Source organism: Trachypithecus francoisi, unplaced genomic scaffold, assembly GCF_009764315.1.
Source record: "Trachypithecus francoisi isolate TF-2019V2 unplaced genomic scaffold, Tfra_2.0 Lachesis_group0, whole genome shotgun sequence".
Taxonomy (NCBI): Eukaryota; Metazoa; Chordata; class Mammalia; order Primates; family Cercopithecidae; genus Trachypithecus; species Trachypithecus francoisi.
In genome coordinates this window covers 52,226,781-52,245,987 of record NW_022681453.1, presented here as the reverse complement: position 1 = coordinate 52,245,987, position 19,207 = coordinate 52,226,781, and the positions used below count along the sequence as shown (strand labels likewise).

Sequence of the window (19,207 nt, the reverse complement as noted above, 5' to 3'; positions counted from 1 at the left end):
ATTAAATTTCCTAAGCTTTCTGATAGTTCCAAAACTAACTCTCAGCATATTTTTAAAGCTTAAGATATTTATTTTGATCAGAGTACTTTTATTCACATGTGAAATTCACTTAAGAGACATCTACTACTAGTCTGAACTTTTGCACGTTACCCCACTTAAGACCATAAGAACTTAATTGTAACATGAATTTTGGTAGCTGTTTCATGGGTCAAGTACCCAATTTCTGTTTATACTTATTGCTGTTTTAAAAAATAAAAAATAAAGTTTCATCTAAAATAGAATATATATTTTATATTTATAATGCACAGTAAATATAGTTTGGAATTTATACAAAATGCATCTATGCAGAATCATAAAGTCAATCTGGATATTAAATGCTTTTCTTCATATCTTTTGGACTATGAAGACAGTTGAGTAACACTGAAGCATCTTAAGTAATGAGGTATTGTTAAGAAGAAAGTAGGTCTGAGATTTTTTTTTTTTCCCTGGAAAAAGTTAGTTAAAAATGTCAACTACCTTTGCCTGTTAGGGTTAATTTCCTTATGTTTTTACTGATGCTGTTGTCCACAAACAAAGCAGTTTACTGCTTGGGTGCGTGTGTATGTGTGTGTGTTTATATACATCTTTTCATATGTGTAATATTTTCCATAAATGTAGGCATATACCTACTTGAGTATCTTTGAACTGACTTCATTCTAATGTGAGAATTTATCTGACATTACAGCTATCTATCCACCCTGACAATTTGACCCTTCTCTCCTGGTTTAAAATCATTAATCTTTATTTCATGAATCAAACCAGAAAATTAAATGACATCTTGGTGATATGAATAGTATCGATTCATTTTCAATAGGTTGCTTTGATCTTCTTTTTAAAGAAAGTGTCTTTTTCTTGCGAACATGACCTTCTTTTCAGCCTGCTATTATCTGAAAAATAGCTTTTGCTATTCTTTGGAACTTTTCCACTCTCTGTGGCCTCCAGTGAATTTATCATTGTTCAGACATTTAGTTTTGCTCCCACAGAAGTATAGGAGTATTTTTTAACAAGTCTCAACATACCTTCCAAAATACAATAGCGATTGTTAGCTAATCATTATTGTGTGTGGAGCAGACAAAAGCTCTTTAAAATGAGTGTAGGTTTGTTCTCCCGCAAAACAAATTCAGACTCGTTTTTTCCCATCATTTCATGGCAGCAATTGAGGCTGCAACTTGACTTGAACCTCTTGATAAGAAATGAAAAAAAAAAAAAGAAAAAGAAAAAAATTGAACATTAGTGAGAATCACTTATTATGTTTTGTGGTCATACAGGATTTTCTGAAAAGCCTTTCTGTTTGGATATTTTCCCATAATATGACTCTTTTCCACCCAAGGTGGGAGCCGGTCGTACATTTTCCTATCCTCTCTTGCTGCTGGATGCAGTCTTATGACTTAGGCTCCCCATCAATAAGATGCACACACAGGGGAGATTTTGATGTGAAGTGACCAGAGGAAGCAGCAGAGCACAAAGTCCATTTACTGGCAATAGTGTTGGTGGAGGCATTCGGCTTTTGGAGGCAGGTGTAGGGGAGATTCTTGTTGTTCGAGGCCTGACTGTGGATTGAACTGCAGCGTTTGAGTCCCAGGGGCAGTGGGACCTCTGCTGGTGCAGTTCTGAAGTGTGGTTGCTGCACAGCCTCTCAACCACTCTGCAAACTCTGAGCTACCAAGTATCTTTCAATACATTGTGCTGTTTCCAAGTGATGCGATCAATCAGACATATCTAGGTATTTTTACCTTATCAACACTTGAATATGATTTTTTTCATGGGAAAACACATAAAGGAATGGTGTAAGAAGAATCTAAACAATTTTTTATGGAGTCTTACCAAACAGTAAACTTGGGTGTATGTTTAGTTAATTATAGCAATTATTAAACAAACAAACAAACAAACAAACAAAAACCTTCTTGCTTGGGACAAGCACACTCTTTTAGCCAAGGGCAGTGGTTAGAGGCAAAGTACCATCTCTGACTCTGGGCTCTTTGGGGTCATTCTTTTCCTAGGTTCTACCTTTGATTTGCCAAACTTTCATCTGTGGCTCGACCTTTATGTCAAGAAACAGCCTAATCCCTGGAAAACAGCTCGGGGCTTATGTCTCTCTGCAGTTTAAGTTCATTTTCTGAAATGCGAGGCTTCCTGCCCTAGCTAATACCATCAGTATTACTGGCATCATGCTGTTTTGTGGTTCTGTCCTTGAGTCTTGCTCATAGTCTGCTGCTTTGAGTCTTCCACTTAAGAAGGACATCTACTATGGGTTGGCAGAAAAGCCACAGTGCATCACAGATTAAGTGGACTTTGCACTACACTGTTCCGTGGTGCTGGGCTCTGAAGCCTCCAGCTGGTCTAGGGATTGGGTCATGCTGACCTGCACTCCATCCCTGAGCTGCCCTTGGATTCTTTTCCTAGGCGACACCTTCTTTTGTAGTTATTTGTCTTCCTTAGAGTGTGAGCTGCTTGGAGGCAGGATTCGTACCTTGGCTCCTTCTTTGGCCTCACGCTACAGAACGGTGTGGACATAGTCTCAGTACTTAAGGAGGCATCACAGGTCCTGGTGTCCTGAGGGACACTGGTCTTAGCTGCATGAATCCGGAGATGCTGGCATTTTCTGGCCATCTCTCTGTTCTTGCTCACTCCCATGGCCACACTGACCAGGAATCGAGCCCATCCATTTGATCTCCCTGGGAGACCTGCTTTTATTTTATGTCTGGGATCTCTCACAAATCCCCTTCATGATGCTCTTTGCTTATCAGGTTATTCAGGTAGCTCCTCCGGCCTTTTGGAGCATGTACTTGTTTGGGCCCCTAAATAAGAAAAGATTCCCTTTGTTATGATTTTTGCCTTTTCTCCTTTTTCAAAATAGGTCTCATCTCTTCCACAGCTGCTGGGCAATGAACAAAAGTTGCTATTAATTGGCTAAAGCCACACTGTACATTTTAAACCATGGTGGTCCTAAAAAACAAAATAAATAAACAAAAGCCTTTGGAATCCTTTACATTCTATCTATTCATTTTGATTGGATTACATCGGCATAAAGTGCAAATAGTTGCTTGAAAAATAAAATATTCCACTATTTAACTCTATAAATACAGGTGTCTGAATACTCAGGATTATACCCAAATCACAGAATATTAAAATGTGACAACCAGAAAGGACCTTAAGTCTTTTCTTATATCATGTATATGGCAAAGAACATGTATCCATAATATAAAGAACTTGTGCAACTCAATAAGAGGCAGCAAAATATCCCAGTAAAAGTGGGCTGAATATTTGAGCAGACATTTTAGAAAGAAATATACCAATGGGCAATAAGGACATGAAAAGATGGTCAGAATAATTATTCCTTAGGGAAAGGCAAATGAAAAACCTAGGGCATAGGGTGATAGTACTACAGAACCATTAAAATAGCTAACATTAAAAAGAGTGGCCGCACCAAGCACTGATGTGGATGGGAGGAATCAGAGCTCTCACACACTGCTGGTGGGAATATAAAATGTACAGCCACTTTAGCAAAAGCTTGACAGTGTTTTTTAAAAGAGTTAAACCAATACCTGTTGTATGAGCCAGTCATTCCATTCTTAGGTATTTATACAAGAAAAATAAAAACATATATTCATGTGAAGATTATACCCACATTTTCATGACAATTTTATTTCTAATAGTCTGGATAGAAATGACCCAGATATCCATTAACAAATGATGGTATACTCATACAATGAAAAACTACCTAGCAATCAAAAATAATCAACTGTGGGTACACACACAACATGAATGACTCTCAAAAATCATTATTCTGAGTAAAACAGGCTGGGCTAAAAAAAGGGGTACATAACGTATGATTTTATTTATATAACACTCTAAAAAATGTAAGTTAATCTTTAATGTCAGAAAGCAGATAAGTGATTGCCTGGTACAGCAGTAGAGGGAGGGATGAATTTCAAGGGGCACAAGGAACTGTTATCATTTATTTTATTGTATATGTTGCCCTTGTCCAGATTACATTTAGCACATTTTCCCCTGATAAGTAGATTATATTTGAAAATGCACTTCCTTTTTCACATTTCCTGCCTACTTTATTCCTAATAAGAAAATTGCTTGGATGTTTGTCTTTTCTACATGATTACAGAGTTATTTTCGTCATCCATTATAATTTGCCAATTAATGAGAATCTTTTATACTTTTTCTTTTACTCAACTAGACTGTATATGCCCATTCACTCTGTGTATACCTTTTATTTTTTTCCCTTTTAAATGACCCAGAAATTCAATAAAAGCAATGCAGTGAAGGAAAACGGCTTTGTCTGCCTGAAAGGAGTCACCCAATAAAATTATAGCTTTAATTTTCAGCCTGACCTTTCTTGTAATTTGTTCAAAATTTTATGATTTCAAAAGAAATAGACTGTTCTCTGAGGAATGCACCGTTCACCTTCCCAGGGGATATTTTGAAAGCCAAAACTCTGAGTCTAATAACCTAATGGCAACAGCAACATTGCTATTTGTTGTCCGTTTCTATCTCTATAAAGACTGGTCAGATAGTCTTTCAGTCATCATCATTTTTGAAGTTACCTATTGGCATTCCCCTGATTTTAAAAGACTCTTGGTACAGGCCAGTATTTCTCAATCTTTCACGTGCATATAAATCACCTGGGGATCTTGTCAAAAGGCAGGTTTTGATTCAGTAGGTCTGGAGTGTGTCCTGGGAATCTATATTTCTAACAAGTTCACAAGCAATTGCCTATCCTGCTGGTCCATAGACCTTTGCATAACAAGGGCATAAATAATACCAAAATAGCACAGAACTCTTATATTATTCGAGTTTACTTTCAAAGTAAATTCCACTCCATCAGGAGCTAACAACTCAGCTTAGAAAATATTTAAAGTAGAACATCCAAAATCTTGCCAATTTCTTTGGGTTTATTATCAAATAGTCATCTTGGACATATTGTCTACTCTTTCTGAAGATGAGACCAGCTAGGAAGCAAAGTCAGCTAAGGGGCCGAAGGGAGTAGAGAGAGAGAGGGATACTAGAGTGTCTCTAATCCGTACTGCATGTGCAACACCAGAATTCTCTTTCAGGTGATAGATTGAAGCCTTAGGCTAATTTTCAACCCTTTCTACATCCACACCCTTTTCTCTGCAGCTTTGCAGTGGAATAATGAGTTCTACTCATTGACTTTGGGCTTGGCTGTAACTGACTTTAGCCAATGGGATGTTAGCATATACATGAGCAGAGTTTCAACTTGGACTTGTGCAGTGGGACCTCAACCTCCTGAATTTTTACCTTTGTCATGAGAACAGCATGCTCAGGTGTGCCTACTGGTCTCAGCAGGAGGATGAGAGGCATGTGGAACACAGTTGCCTCTGGCTGAATTAAATGTAAATCAACTCAACCTTCAGACACTTCAGACTAAGTGTTTTTCTATTGTAAGCCACTTGAATTTGAACTCATTTGTTACACAGAAATAGCTACCTAACTCACTGAAGCAAGGGGTCTGATACAGTAGGACACTGGAGATGGATAGTGAGTTACTGAGGGAAGATCAGGAGTTGGAGATCTGAAAAAGGTAAGAACAGAGGTAGGAGGTGATATGGTTTGGCTCTGTGTCCCCATTCAAATCTTATCTTGAATTGTAATCGTCACATGCTGAGGGAGGAAACTGGTGGGAGGTGATTGGATTATGGGGGAGGTTTACCCCATACTGTTCTTGTGACAGTGAGTGAGTTTCCATGAAATCTGATGGTTTAAAAGTGTAGCACTTCCCCCTCTTTCTCTCTCCTGCCAACATGTGAAGAATTTCCTTGTTTCGCCTTTACCTTCTGCCATGATTGTAAGTCTCCTGAGGCCTCCCCAGCCATGCGGAACTGTGGGTGAATTGAACCTCTCTCCTTTATATATTACCCAGTCTCATGTAGTATCTTTATAGTAGTGTGAAAATGAACTAATACAGGAGGTCAAAACAGATGAAACCGAATGGAGTTGAGGTTGATGTCAACAGTTGGATTTTTAAACATTTTTGGTGTACACTTGTAGAGTAGATGAGATATAAAGGTGAGCTGAGATGGGATAAATGGAGACTGTTTTAAGCCAAGCAGGACTGGGCCTGATGTAAGAGGATGCTTTTTCTCATTGAGTTCTTGGCTGCTTATGTCATGGACAGAAGATAAAGAGGGCTGGGAGGAAACACTTAATTGATAAAGTAATTAAATTTGAGTATGAATTAACTGAAAATATACATCTTCTCCTGTTGCTTACCTGCTGGTGATGGCAAAGCAACACTTTTTTTCTCCTGTATTTGATAAAAAATGCAGAGAGATCTCACCAAATCACTAGGCATGTGATATTTGGGCTGTTAGTCATGGGTTACTATACCCCACATATAGGAAGTTTTTAACATTCTTTTTTTTTTTTTTTTTTTTTTTTTTTTGAGGCGGAGTCTCACTCTGTCGCCCGGACTGGAGTGCAGTGGCCGGATCTCAGCTCACTGCAAGCTCCGCCTCCCGGGTTTATGCCATTCTCCTGCCTCAGCCTCCCGAGTAGCTGGGACTACAGGCGCCCGCCACCTCGCCCGGCTAGTTTTGTATTTTTAGTAGAGACGGGGTTTCACCGTGTTCGCCAGGATGGTCTCGATCTCCTGACCTCGTGATCCGCCCGTCTCGGCCTCCCAAAGTGCTGGGATTACAGGCTTGAGCCACCGCGCCCGGCCTTAACATTCTTGTAGTCATTAATTCACTGAATGACTCATTATTTGAAATGTGCTGTCAAGTTTTTATGTGCCCTCATGGAGCTGACATTCTTGCATGTAAAACATGCATCCATCCTTTTATTATAATTGTTATAACAGTTAAAAAGGAGAAGCACAATGAGATCTTCTATGCTTGGAAGAAGGGGGTGCTTATAGTCTGGGGATCAGTGAGTATTTGAGAAGAAATTGTATTTAAAATGAAATTTGAAGGAAGTGGGAAGAGCAGTCTATGTGATGGGAACAGTATATGCAAAGGACCTTAGGTCACGTGGAAAATGGAAGACGGTCCTTTTGGAAGATGTATGACCGATCTGAGGAAATGAAATGTCAGTTTGGCTGAACAGTGAAGCGAAAAGGGCAGATGCCTTATCAGGCATGGCCAGGTTAAGAGTTTGGATTTTATCCTAAGACTAATTGAGAGTAATTGAAAGGCTTGAAGCAGGAGAGCAACATTATTGAGTTTGTGTTTTAAACGATAACCCTGCCTATAATGTGCAGAATGCATCAAAAAGGGATAAAAATGGAAGATAGGACTTGCAGTGGTCCATGAAAAAGAAAATCTTGGCTTGGACTATAGTGGTGGTAGTGGATTTGGAGAGCTTTGCCCTGAAGTTATTTAGAAAGAAGAATCAATGGTTCTCGACATTGTTGAGGGTGTCATGAGTAAGGAAGGAGGAAGATTGTCTCTGAAGCTACTGATTTGCAACAACTGATTATGCCATTCATAGAGACAGAAGACTTTGGAGAAAAATGTTTTTGGGCATGGGATCAACAGTTTAGTTTTGTATATGTTGATCTTGAGGTACTTGTGATATAACCAAGGTGAAAAATCAAGTAGAGAGTTGGGCATATTGTTTTTTAGCTCTGAAGAGAGCTATGAGTCGGACACATCACTTTGCAGGTTATTGGCATAAAGATGGTAGTTAGGTGAAGGGTACGAAACTGGGAGAAAAGACTGTAGAGACATCTTTGAGGACTCTCAACATTTTAGGGGAATTAGTGGGCAAAGGAGGCCAAGAAGGAAAGAGGAAGACTGCAAGAATGCAGTGCCATGAAAGCAGATGCTAAGCTATATTGAATGCACCAGAGCTAAGTCAGTTGAGGCATGAAGCATGTCTGTTGAAGTTAGCAATAGGGAAGTCATTAATAAACTCAGAAAGAGTCACACAGCAAGATGGAGGCGGGAGCCAGATTGCAGTGGGTTAGAAGGGAGCAGAAGATGAGAAAATAAAGATGTAAATGTCTGATTAGAAAGAGAATATATTCTCCAAGCAGCTGCAATTTCTGTTTTTGGGAGAAGCAAGCTTGATGCATGTGGCAATAGGAAAACGCCAACATGAACCGAAAAAATAAGCATGGATAGCTCAGGAATAGATGAAATCTTTACCATTGCAATTAGGAATTAAGTTGCATTTGTTTGATTTTAAGAATTCATGATTTGGATAATGGCTTTGCTCAAAACCACCTTTAATATTTTTTATGAAAGAAGGGTAAATAATATTTGCCCTTGTGTAAATACGATTAAGGGGGATGATTGCCATGCTCAGGAGGAGACAGGTTGCACACCATCTTCACAGAAGACCATAAATCTGATGATTGCTCATCTTTCCCATCTCTGTTGAATACAAAGTTCCATGAAGAAAAAATCTCAGTTGCAGTTTCAGCACCTGGACAGCATTTGGTACAGAATGGGGTTCAATCACCCTTTGTCAAATGAATGAATGCTAGTTTTTTGTTCTATTTTTTTTTTTTTTTCATGTTCTAGGTGTTACTATAGTACTTGGAAGTAATACAAAGATATCTTAGCAAAAATACTCAATGTTCTCGACCCTTCTGACTGTGAGTAACTCAGGCTTGACATTTTACCAACAAGCCCAAGTCAGTGGGGTTAGACTGCTATGGAAAATATGCCATTGAAACGAGGTCAGCATGACTTAAACTGGGCCAGATGGGATTCTGCTTATAGGAAACCTTGGGTAAACAGCAAGTGAGTGGAGTATTGCAAAGTGTAATTGTTTGCATTTGCCGGCAAACCCCTCCTATTACCCAGCCACCGACGGATGTATGCTTTGAATGTGAGTGTGCAGACCTGAATGGTACCTGAGGCGCCTCAGAAAGTTAGAAGTTTCCCCACTTAATTCCTCTCTAATGCCAGCAAGGATATGAGAGATGCTAGGTTTGTCTGTAACAAGCACTTTCACTTTTTACTTAATCAGAATTTGCATTGTTTTCTCATTACAGTATTAATGTGTGAATTTTGCCTTCATGGGCTGTGGAAATGACAAAGCCCCATAACAGTTGGTTTTATTTGTAGCACCTTCCGTTTTAGAATCTCTGAGGATCTCATAAGCTGATAATGTTCTTTCCAAATGAGCTATATTGTAATCACACTCCACATGATTGTTTAAAATGATTATTATTGTTTCACCTTAATATAAAAAGATTTATTTGCCAATAGAATAGCCAGTTTACCCAGGAATGCTGGTGTTAACTGCCTCTTGGCTCATCAAGGTCTGTGAGAATCTGGAGACTGTGAAATGCAAATGTTAGTCTCTGTACAATTTTAAGAAAATGAGGAGCTTAATTTCCATATTCAAAGGCAAATTTTGCTATTCTACCTCAGTGCTCAGAGTGGGTTGGAACCTAGGCAGAGGAAAGAAAGATGAAGTAGGGGAGGGTTCTCATTTTGTGAAGGTAGAGTGGGGAGGATAGAGTGAGACCTGGGCTTGCCTTCTTCCCTCTCCTTGCCCCAGGGTTTAGGATTCGAATTGGCTTTCCAAAAGTTGTGAAGGTTTCTCTTGTCCAGCTTTCTTAATTTTCACTATGTCTTAGACATCAGCTTCTGTTTTGTTCTGATAACTTCTAAGCAAGTGTTATCTTGCTGAAGAGCTCATGTCACTGGCCAATTTAAATGTCTCTTTTTATTGTCCCAGTTGCCACCTGATATTCAGTGATATGTACCTGACAATATCCAGACTACTTTGAAGTGAAAAACGTAGTGATGCTTGGAAGTTTCTGTATTCTCATCTTTGCACTCTCTCATACCAAGACCATATATGTAGGTAAAGGCTACAGCATTTTTCATCAGCCATGTAAGATTACTTCCCTATTCTGAACTCAACTCCTTTTCGTTACTGAGATAGCTAACTCTCTAAATAAGGGTGAACAGACTTTTTTTTATAAAGAGCCAGGAAGGAAATATTTTAGCCTTTGTGAGCCATATGGTCTGTGCTGCAGCTACTCAGCCCTATCATTGTAAGGCAAAAGCTACCATATGCAATATGTAAGTGAATGGCTGTGGTTAAGTGTCAGAAAAATTTATTTGCAGAAACAGGTGGTGGGCTAGATTTCGGTTATGGGCCATGATTTACCAACCCTTGCTCTAAATCATAGCTCCCATAGTTTCTTTATCTTCATAATGTGGGAACAGGCTTACGTTGGACCCAAATATTCCTTTGGAGTTCTGACAACTCCCAGTTTATTTTGTCATTTTCACATATTTAGTAAAGGATGCTTAGACTTGTGGAGGGCAATAGAGCCATCTCAGTGGCCTATGAGGCTTTCATGATCTGGCTCTTTCTGATCTAATCTTCTACCCCCCGCTTCTTTCCCTGCTCTGTCTCAACTCTTCTGGCCTCCCTTGTTGCTTCCCGAGCGCAACAGACATGCTCTTCTTCAGGTCCTTGGCACTTGCTCTTTTTCTTCTGCTTGGAAAGCTTTTACCCCAGATAGTCACAAACCTCATTCCTCTTTCTTTAGGTCTCTACTCAGATGTCACCTACTGAGTGAGACCATTTGGTTGATGTCTAGTCAGAAACGTAGGAACAACAGTAGATATTTCAGATAATTTAATAGAGGAGATTGGTTACAAAATGAAAACACTGGAGAAGCAGAAGGGATAGATGAGCTCTTGCAGAGATTAGCTGCTGTAGGAGGGCTGAAGGCAAAAGGGGAGATGGTGTAACCAGAGTCCAGGCTCTCTGTGCCACAGACAGGCTGCTGCTGGATCTTCTCCCACCCCCTCTGGTGCTCAGGAGTTAGAAGAGATTTTCTTCTGATGTTGTGGCTGTCAGAGGCATTAAATGCTGTGCAGCTACTGCTGTTGCTATCATCTGAGCAGGGACTCAGCAGCCTTACACTCTGCTGTGGTAGCTGCAGTTGCTTAAAACACCATCAGGAGCTGAAAGAATGTCGCCGCCCCTTCCTCCTGCCTTTGTCTTTTCTCCATTCCTTGACACCCATTGCGGGAGCCTACCCACTCTCAGCTGCAAGGGACTCTGGGAAATGTAGTTTGCAGGATTATAGCCCCCTGCTGCAGAGAGTTGAGCATGGAGGGACTGGAAGAGAGGAGAAAAACACTGGGCCAGTAACCAGCATGCCCTGTACACTCTGTCTAAAATGATAACTCCCAATAATCAATCCCTTTTCCCTGCTTTATTTTCCTCCTTAGCATGCATTACTGCCTGGTACACTATAGATGTACTCACTTGTTTGTCTCCTGATTCCATGAGTGGAAACTCCACTAGGGCAGTAATTTTGTTCACAGTTGTACCTACAGTGCCTAGAATAGTTTATCATAGTGGGAATTCAATAAATATTTGGAGAATGGGTAAATAAATCTCTTAACAACACCCAGGGGCTACTTCTGAAAAATACCGTGGTTCACTGAGTGGAGTTTGACACTCTCAAGGGATCACAAAAAATAAGAGGTTAGAAGAAAGTTCGCCTCTCTATTTCTCTCTCTCTATTCTCTTTTTCTCTCATATACATGCATATTCTATTTATATTTTTTCCTAGAATGCATCTGCTTCCAAACACTGACCATTTTTATAGTCATTGAAAACCTGTTCAGAGAGGGAATGCTACATCTAAATGTACTTCTTTAGTTGTTTGGCAAATGTTACAGTGCCTTTAGAGAGAATTGTATGAGTTTCCTGGAGCTACAATAGCAGAGCTGCACGGACTGACTGGCTTAAACAACAGAAAGCCACTTTCTCTCAGTCCTGGAGGCTAGAGCTGAGATCAAGGTATCAGTAACCTTGGTTTCCTCTGAGGCCTCTCCCCTTGGCTTGCAGATAACCATCTTCTCCCAGTGTTTTCATGTGATTATTTCTTTGTATGTCTGTGTCCAAATTCCCTCTTCTTATAAGGACAATAGCCATATTAGGTTGAGATCCATCTTAATGGTGTTATTTCAAATTAATTACCTCTCATAGACCTTATCTCCAAATACAGTCAAATCCTGAAGTACTTGTACTCCAGACTTCGACATAAAATTAGGTGGAGACATAATTAAACCCAAGGTAAATCTTCCCCCAAGTTTTGTATGTTGCAGCCAGGGTTTCACCTTTACAGTTTTTAAACCAATGCTTACAAGTCTGAAATTGAAAACCTTTTGAACTTACCATCTTCCAAGTTTTATTTTTCTAGTTTCCTCCCAGATAATTGGGGGAAAATGGTGATGTGGTGCTTATTATGTTGTTTTTCCGAACAAGAAAACTTCTGTGGATGTCTTCAGAGGTGGAAGCTGAACAGATTATTTTTTCTCTACAAGCACCCTGTGGAACTGATTGGATGCTGGTACCTGTCAAGAGATTAGACTTCAGCCATTGCAACAAAAAAATCTGCATTCTATTGGCAGGGAATGCAGCCCTGTGCCCTGCCTTGCTCTTTAGTTCAGTGATGAATGTTTTAACAAACTGATAAAGCAGGTTGCATAGCAAGGGACACCTTGGATCACGAGACTACACAGTACTCCTAGACTGGTAAGTCTGGTCTTGTGTTCATAAGTCAGTGTTCCATTAGGGGAGACCCCCAACTCAGCAGCTGATGGATAAGCCGGTGGCTGTGAGGTAGAGAAAGACTCAGTAAGAAAACATACCCTTTTTGACCTTGATGTAAATCGAATCTGTCACGGAACACACAGTTGGGCTCTCATCTTGTCTCTTTGCAGCCTTGTTCTACGAACAGCCTACCAGATATCTTTCCATTCTCTCTCCGAATATTGAGTGACCTTGGAAACAGCCTAATTTGTCTTGGCAGATTGAAGATAGAGAAAACAAGCAGGGGAGAGAGACCTGCTAGTTCCTGCTATTGATCAGTGACTTGAATGAAAGCTCATTATGAGCTGGAGAGATGTGTCAGACACGGGTGTCAGGGGTGGAAAAACTCAAAACAGACCCTGGCAGCCAGGAGAAGTGATAAGAACAAAACACACACACACACACACACACACACACACACACACACACAGAAACCTTTGTTCCTTTCTTGGGTTCATTTACTTTTGGTTTTTGACCATTTCTTTCCAATCACAGAACTTGAAAGGCTGTAGAAAGAGACTCTTCCTAGAAATCACTCATCTAGTCTAGTCCAATCTCCTCCTTTTAAATATGGGTAAACTGAGGCTCAGAGGGATGAAATGACTGCCCAAGCCCCAACAGGGAGTTAGCAGCACAGGTGGGATGCTTCACTCAGTCTGACTCAATTGAAATTCAAGTTCTTTCTGTCACATTTTGCAGCTTCTCCCTCTGTCTGACACTAGGTCTCAGGGTCCCAGCAATTCGACTTTTGAATGTCAAGATCCTGGCTCCAGGAAGAACAGTACAGCATCTAGAAATGAGCCAGAACTGAGAATAAACACACGTGGGTTTGTGTCCTCGCTGACACTTATTAGACATGTAAGTTTGGGCATACCATTTGCCTCCCTTGGTCTTGTTTTCCTTATTTTAAAAATGGACATGCTGATGCTTATTCTTGGTTGTCTGGGAGTATGATAGTTTGATATCAGTCTATGAACATACTTGTAGACGCTAGTTACAGTATGTCTCAGGAAGGGTAATCTCCCACTCAGTTCATATCTAATAATGTTGTAGCCAGATGTAAATTAATCAAATGGTCCTAGCAGGCTCAGTAGGTCATACCTAAGGCTGTGCATTTGTGATCAGGAGAAGAAGGAGTGGTATATTAGTCAGGGATCTTCATAGAAATAGAACCAATAGGATATGTAGACATAGAAAAAGAGAGGAAATTATATTAAAGAATTGGCTCACATGATTGTGGAGGCTGGAAAGTCTGAAATTTGCAAGGCAGGCTGCAGGCTGGAGATGCAGGGAACTGATGTTGCAGCTCACATCTAAAGACAGACTTAAAGGTCTTTAGAGAAAACTCTGAGATTTCCCAAGGAATATGGAATTCTGCTTTTCAGACCACCTTAAGTTGGATGAGGCCCACTTACATTATTAAGGGTAGTCTACTTTGCTGAAAGTCTACCAATTTAAATGCAAATCTCGTCTAAAAATACCTTTATAGCAACAGCTGGACTGATGTTTAAAATTAAAATTAGCAATTACAAGTGGAAATTTCCAAGTCTGCAGCATTTGGGAGATAGAGGTCAGAATGTCCTACATGGGAACACAGGGAGGGGCAAGTCCAGGGGGCCAGAGGAGCAGGGCAAATGAGATTTAGCCCAGAAAGCCAAGCCAACCTAAAGCACCCATTTTGTTGAGAATCATACTTACCTGTTCAGCTCTGGGAGATGCCAGGGTTCTCTGTTCTTCCTAGTTTTGACCAGAGAAAACATCAATAAAAAGAGAAAGTAATCCCCCTTGGTGCCACTGCTCTTCTCCAAATATTTCTAATGGGAGCCAGTCTTTGGCTCCCATTCCCTTTTGCCACTGTTCCTTACTCTTCCCTCTACCACTGCCTCCCTGCCAAGAGGCAGCACCGTTTCCAAAGACCTTCTCTGTCTGTGGGAAGAATGGGGCCTAAACTCAATGTTTCCAGGTGAGGAAAACCCAACCACAGCCTGAGTGCAGGCAGACATTGAGAAAGAAAACCTGAAATACGTCTCTGGAGGTGCACATGATGCCTGAGAACCATTGTGTACTCAACATACCACAGATACATTCTGCAAAATGTCATTTCCTTTAAAGGTCACAAGCTCTATTGATTTCTAATTCATTTTTTTTTGTGTGTGTGTAGCAGATTCCAAACAACTATTGCTTACATGATAGATTAGATGAGTTGATGGTTTAACATGGGAAGAAGGTCTGGGAATTCTTGTCCAAGGGGAGAGAAAAGGGGAATTTTCTTTAAGGCTACCACTATCAATGATAGTTCTGTTTTTTATATTTTGCCCATTAATAATAGTTTTCCTTCCTTCCTTCCTTCCTTCCTTCCTTCCTTCCTTCCTTCCTCCCTCCCTCCCTCCCTCCCTCCCTCCCTCATTTCTTCTTTAATGTCTGCAAAGACAGACATTAAACATATAAAGTCAACAATATATACAGCAGTGAGAAATTATGGTAAGTGCCATGAAGGAAAGGTATAGGGGCCATGAGAGCCTAGAGCAGGAGGACTTGATCTAGATCATGCTGTGGGATGGTGAAGAAGGAGGAGCAAGTGACATTAGTACTGATAGTGGAAGGAAGAGAAAAATTTGTTAGGTGAAAAGAAAGGATAGAATATTCCAGAAAAAGAAGAAGTATACCCTGATGCCCTGATGTGGGAGGGAACTGTCCCGCATAAGGAGCAGAAAGAAGGTCAGAGAGGGCTGGAGAGTGGTGGGGGAAGGTGGGAGATGGCTGGAGAGACAGGCGGGGGCTTTCCTATCAGGTTAGGTATATCCAGGGAGGCCATTGAAGGTTATAGGTTGGATAGTTATGATCAGACTTGGGTTCTGAAAGACCACAAGTCTGACATTTGGGTACTGACGGGTGGGCTAGAAGGGGTACAAGAGAGCTGGAAGAGAAATGATGATTGGATATGGTAGATTTCCATGGAGATGGAGAGAAATAAATGGAATCCAGAGAAATTTAGAAAGTAAAATCAGCTGAATTTACCTAGCCTTGGACAAGGAAGTGAGTTGATTGGCTTGATCTGTTTTGTCCTTCATACAGTGGTGCTGATACTACTTGGCTTACTTTCTTTCTTTCCTTTTTCTTTTTTTTCAAACCATCAAATTTTCTAGTTTAGAGATTTATTCCATTCTAAATGTTTAATAAAGCTCCTGTCTATACCAGCAGTAGCCAATTAATGGCCTGAAGTGTCAATGCTCACTTCCAACTGAGAAATTCTTAAGTCATAATAATATTTTTCTGTGATTTCTTGAAATGTAAATTTTTCCCCATCTTAATAGGCATTTTTCTCAGCTTTATTCAGGTATAATTGACAAACAAAAATTGTATATAATTAAAGTATACCACATGATGGTTTGATATATGTATATCTTATGAAGTGATTATCACAATCAAGCTAATTAACATATCTATTACCTCTTATAGTTACTATTGTGTGTGTGTGTATTGTGTGATGATAACACTTAATATTTGATCTTTCAGCAAATTTGAAGTATACAATACATTATTATTAATTATAGCTACTATGTTGCACATTAGATCTCCAGAACAGATTCATTTTATAATTGAGAGTTTGTATGTTTGACCAAAATCCTCTCATTTTTCCCACCCTCTAGCTTTTAGCAACCATTTTTTACTCCTTGTTTCTAAGACTTCAACTTCTTTGCATTCCACATGCAAGTGAGATCATGAATGCAGTGTTTGTCTTTCTGTGCCTGGCTTATTTCACTTAGTAGAATGTCCTCCAGATTAATCCATTTTGTCACAAATGGCAGGATCTCCTTCACTTTTAAGGCTGAATAGTGTTCCATTGTGTATATGCACCACATTTTCTTTATACATTCATTCACTGGTGGACACTTAGGTTGTTTTCATATCTTGGCTATTTTAAAAAATCCTGCTGAACATGGGAGTGGAGATATCTTTTCAAGATAGATTTTAGTTCCTTTGGATACAGGCCTAGCAGTGGGATTGCTGATTCATGTAGTAGTTCTATTTTTAGTTTTTCTGAGGAAGCTCCATAGTGTTTTCCATAAGTATCAATTTACAATCCCACTAGCATTACCAGGGTTCCCTTTTCTCCACATCCTTGCTGGTACTTGTTATTATTTGACTGATAATAGCCATCCTAACAAGTGTAAGGTGACATCTCATTATGGTTTTGATTTGCCTTTTCTTGATAATTATCCATGTTGACTACTTTTATATACCTGTTGGTCATTTGTCTATCTTGTTGTGAAAAATGTTTGTTCAGATCCTTTGTCCAATTTTTAATCAGATTATTCTATTTATTTATATGTTTATTAATTGCCATTGAGTTGTATGGTTTTCTTATATATTTTGGATTTTAATCCTTTATCAGATATATGGTTTGCAAATACAGTCTTTTATTCCACAGATTGCCTTTTCAATTTATTGATTTGTTTTTCTTTATTTGTGCAGAAACTTTTAAATTTGATATAGTCTCACTTATTTATTTTTGTTTTTGTTGACTGTGCTTGTGGTGTCATATCCAAAATATAATAGCCAAGGCCAATGTCAAGAAGCTTTTCCCATATGTTTTTTCCTAGGATTTTTATGGTTTCTGATCATTTAAGTCTTTAATCATTGTGAGTTGATTCTTATGTATGATATAACTGTCTAAATTCATTCTTTTGCATGTAAATATCTAGCTTTCTTAACATCATTTTTTGAAGAGACTATTCTTTTCCTGTTGTGTATTCTTGACATTTTTGTCAAAGATTAGTTGACCATATATTCATGTGTTTATTTATGGGTTCTTTATTCTGTTCCATTATCTCTGTCTGTTTTTATGTCATTACCATACTGGTTTGATCACTATTGCTTTGTAATATTGTTTAAAAGCAGGTAATGTGATGCCTCCAGCTTTGTTCTTCTTGCTCAAGATTGCTTTGGATAGTTGGGGCTTTTGTGGTTCCATAGGAATTTTAGAATTGTTTATTCTATTTCTGTAAGAAATGTCATTGGAATTTTGATAGACATTGTATTGAATATGTAAATCACTTTGAGTTGTATGGACATTTTAACAGCATTAATTCTCCGAATTCCTAAACATGAAATATATTTTCATTTCTTTGCAGCTTCTTTAATTTCTTTCATCACTATTTTATATTTTTTCAGTGTACAGATCTTTCATATCCTTGGTTAAATTTATTTCTAAAATTAGTATTTTATTCTTTTTGATGCTATTGTAAATAAAATTTTCTTTACTTCTTTTTTAGATATTTTTGTTAGTGTACAGAAACACAACTGATTTTTGTATGTTGATTTTGTATCTTGTAACTTTACCAAATTCATTTATTAATTTTAACAGATTTTTGGTGACGTCTTTAGTGTTTTCCACATGCAAGGTTAGTCATCTGCAAACAGAAACAATTGTATTTTTTTCTTTACTATTTGGATGCCTTTTATTTCTTTTTCTTGCCTTATTGCTCAGGCTAGAACGTCCACTACTGTGTTGAATATAAGTGATGGGAGTGGGCATCTTTGTCTTGTTTCTGATCTTAGAGCTTTCAGCTTTTTACTATGCATATAATGTGAGCTGTGGGCCCTCACCTACTTTCTTTATCCACAAAGAGTTCTTTGATGTCTCTCAAATATAGCTCACTCTATCAGGCACTGGGAGTATGACATGAGCAGTAAGTGAGTCCTGATCCCAAGGAACTTACAGTCTACTGGAGGATCATCAGGCAATTGCCATAAAGAGTGACAGATACCATAACTCAGATGAGGAAAGAAGGGTTAATGAAATCCAGAGGAGGGGCACCTAGCTGCTCTGGAAAGTCATGGAGGGCTTTCAGGAGGAGGCAATGTCTCAGTTAATCATTAAATAATGTGTAAGTGTTTTCTAGGTAAAGGCAGGTGTAAAGGGTGCAGAAAGGGCCATGTAGAGATGAGGCAACACCTTATAAAGCAGTGATTCTTACTAAGTAGCAATTTTGTTCTCAAAAAGTGTCTGGAGACATTTTTTATTGTCACAACTGGAAGGGGCGCTACTGGCAACTATTGGAAAGAGGTCAGGGATGCTGCTAAGTATCCTACAAAGAACATGACAGCCCCCCAACAAAGAAGGATCTAGCCCCAGATGTCAACAGGGCTGAGGTTGAGAAACCCTGCCATACACACCTTACTTTGTTTACTTAAAATTATGCTAATCATAGGAGATTGATTTTGTTTACCTAAGCTATAAAATGATTCCTGACTTTATTTTAATTTAGACCATAACTACAAATATTATGTAGATGTTGTTGCTAATCAGAAGAAATCCTTATCCCCCAAGTCTAGCTTTTCCTTTTTTGATCAAGGAATGGTAAGCAAATAAAGAAGTTTCTTTAAGAAATTTATATCAAAACAGTGCATGTTTTGACAGCTAGGGCTGCCATAACAAAATACTGCAGGCTGGGTGGTGCAAACAACAAATATATACTTATTTATTATCTCATAGTTCTAGCTGGCAGGGAAGTCCAAGATCAAGGTCCTGGCAGAGTTCCGTCTTTGGTGAGACTTCTTGCTGAGTTGCAGATGGCTGTCTTCTGAGTACTCACATGCTGGAAAG

General features: G+C 39.1%; 1 long non-coding RNA gene across 1 annotated transcript in view; it reads left to right on the top strand.

The window, feature by feature from the left end:
• Positions 1 to 19,207, top strand: part of LOC117083191 — a 291,364-nt gene that overhangs the window by 181,007 nt on the left and 91,150 nt on the right. Inside the window, exon 4 of the long non-coding RNA XR_004436992.1 lies at positions 2,582 to 2,587. This is a non-coding gene — a long non-coding RNA (uncharacterized LOC117083191). The remainder of the gene's footprint in view (positions 1 to 2,581; positions 2,588 to 19,207) is intronic.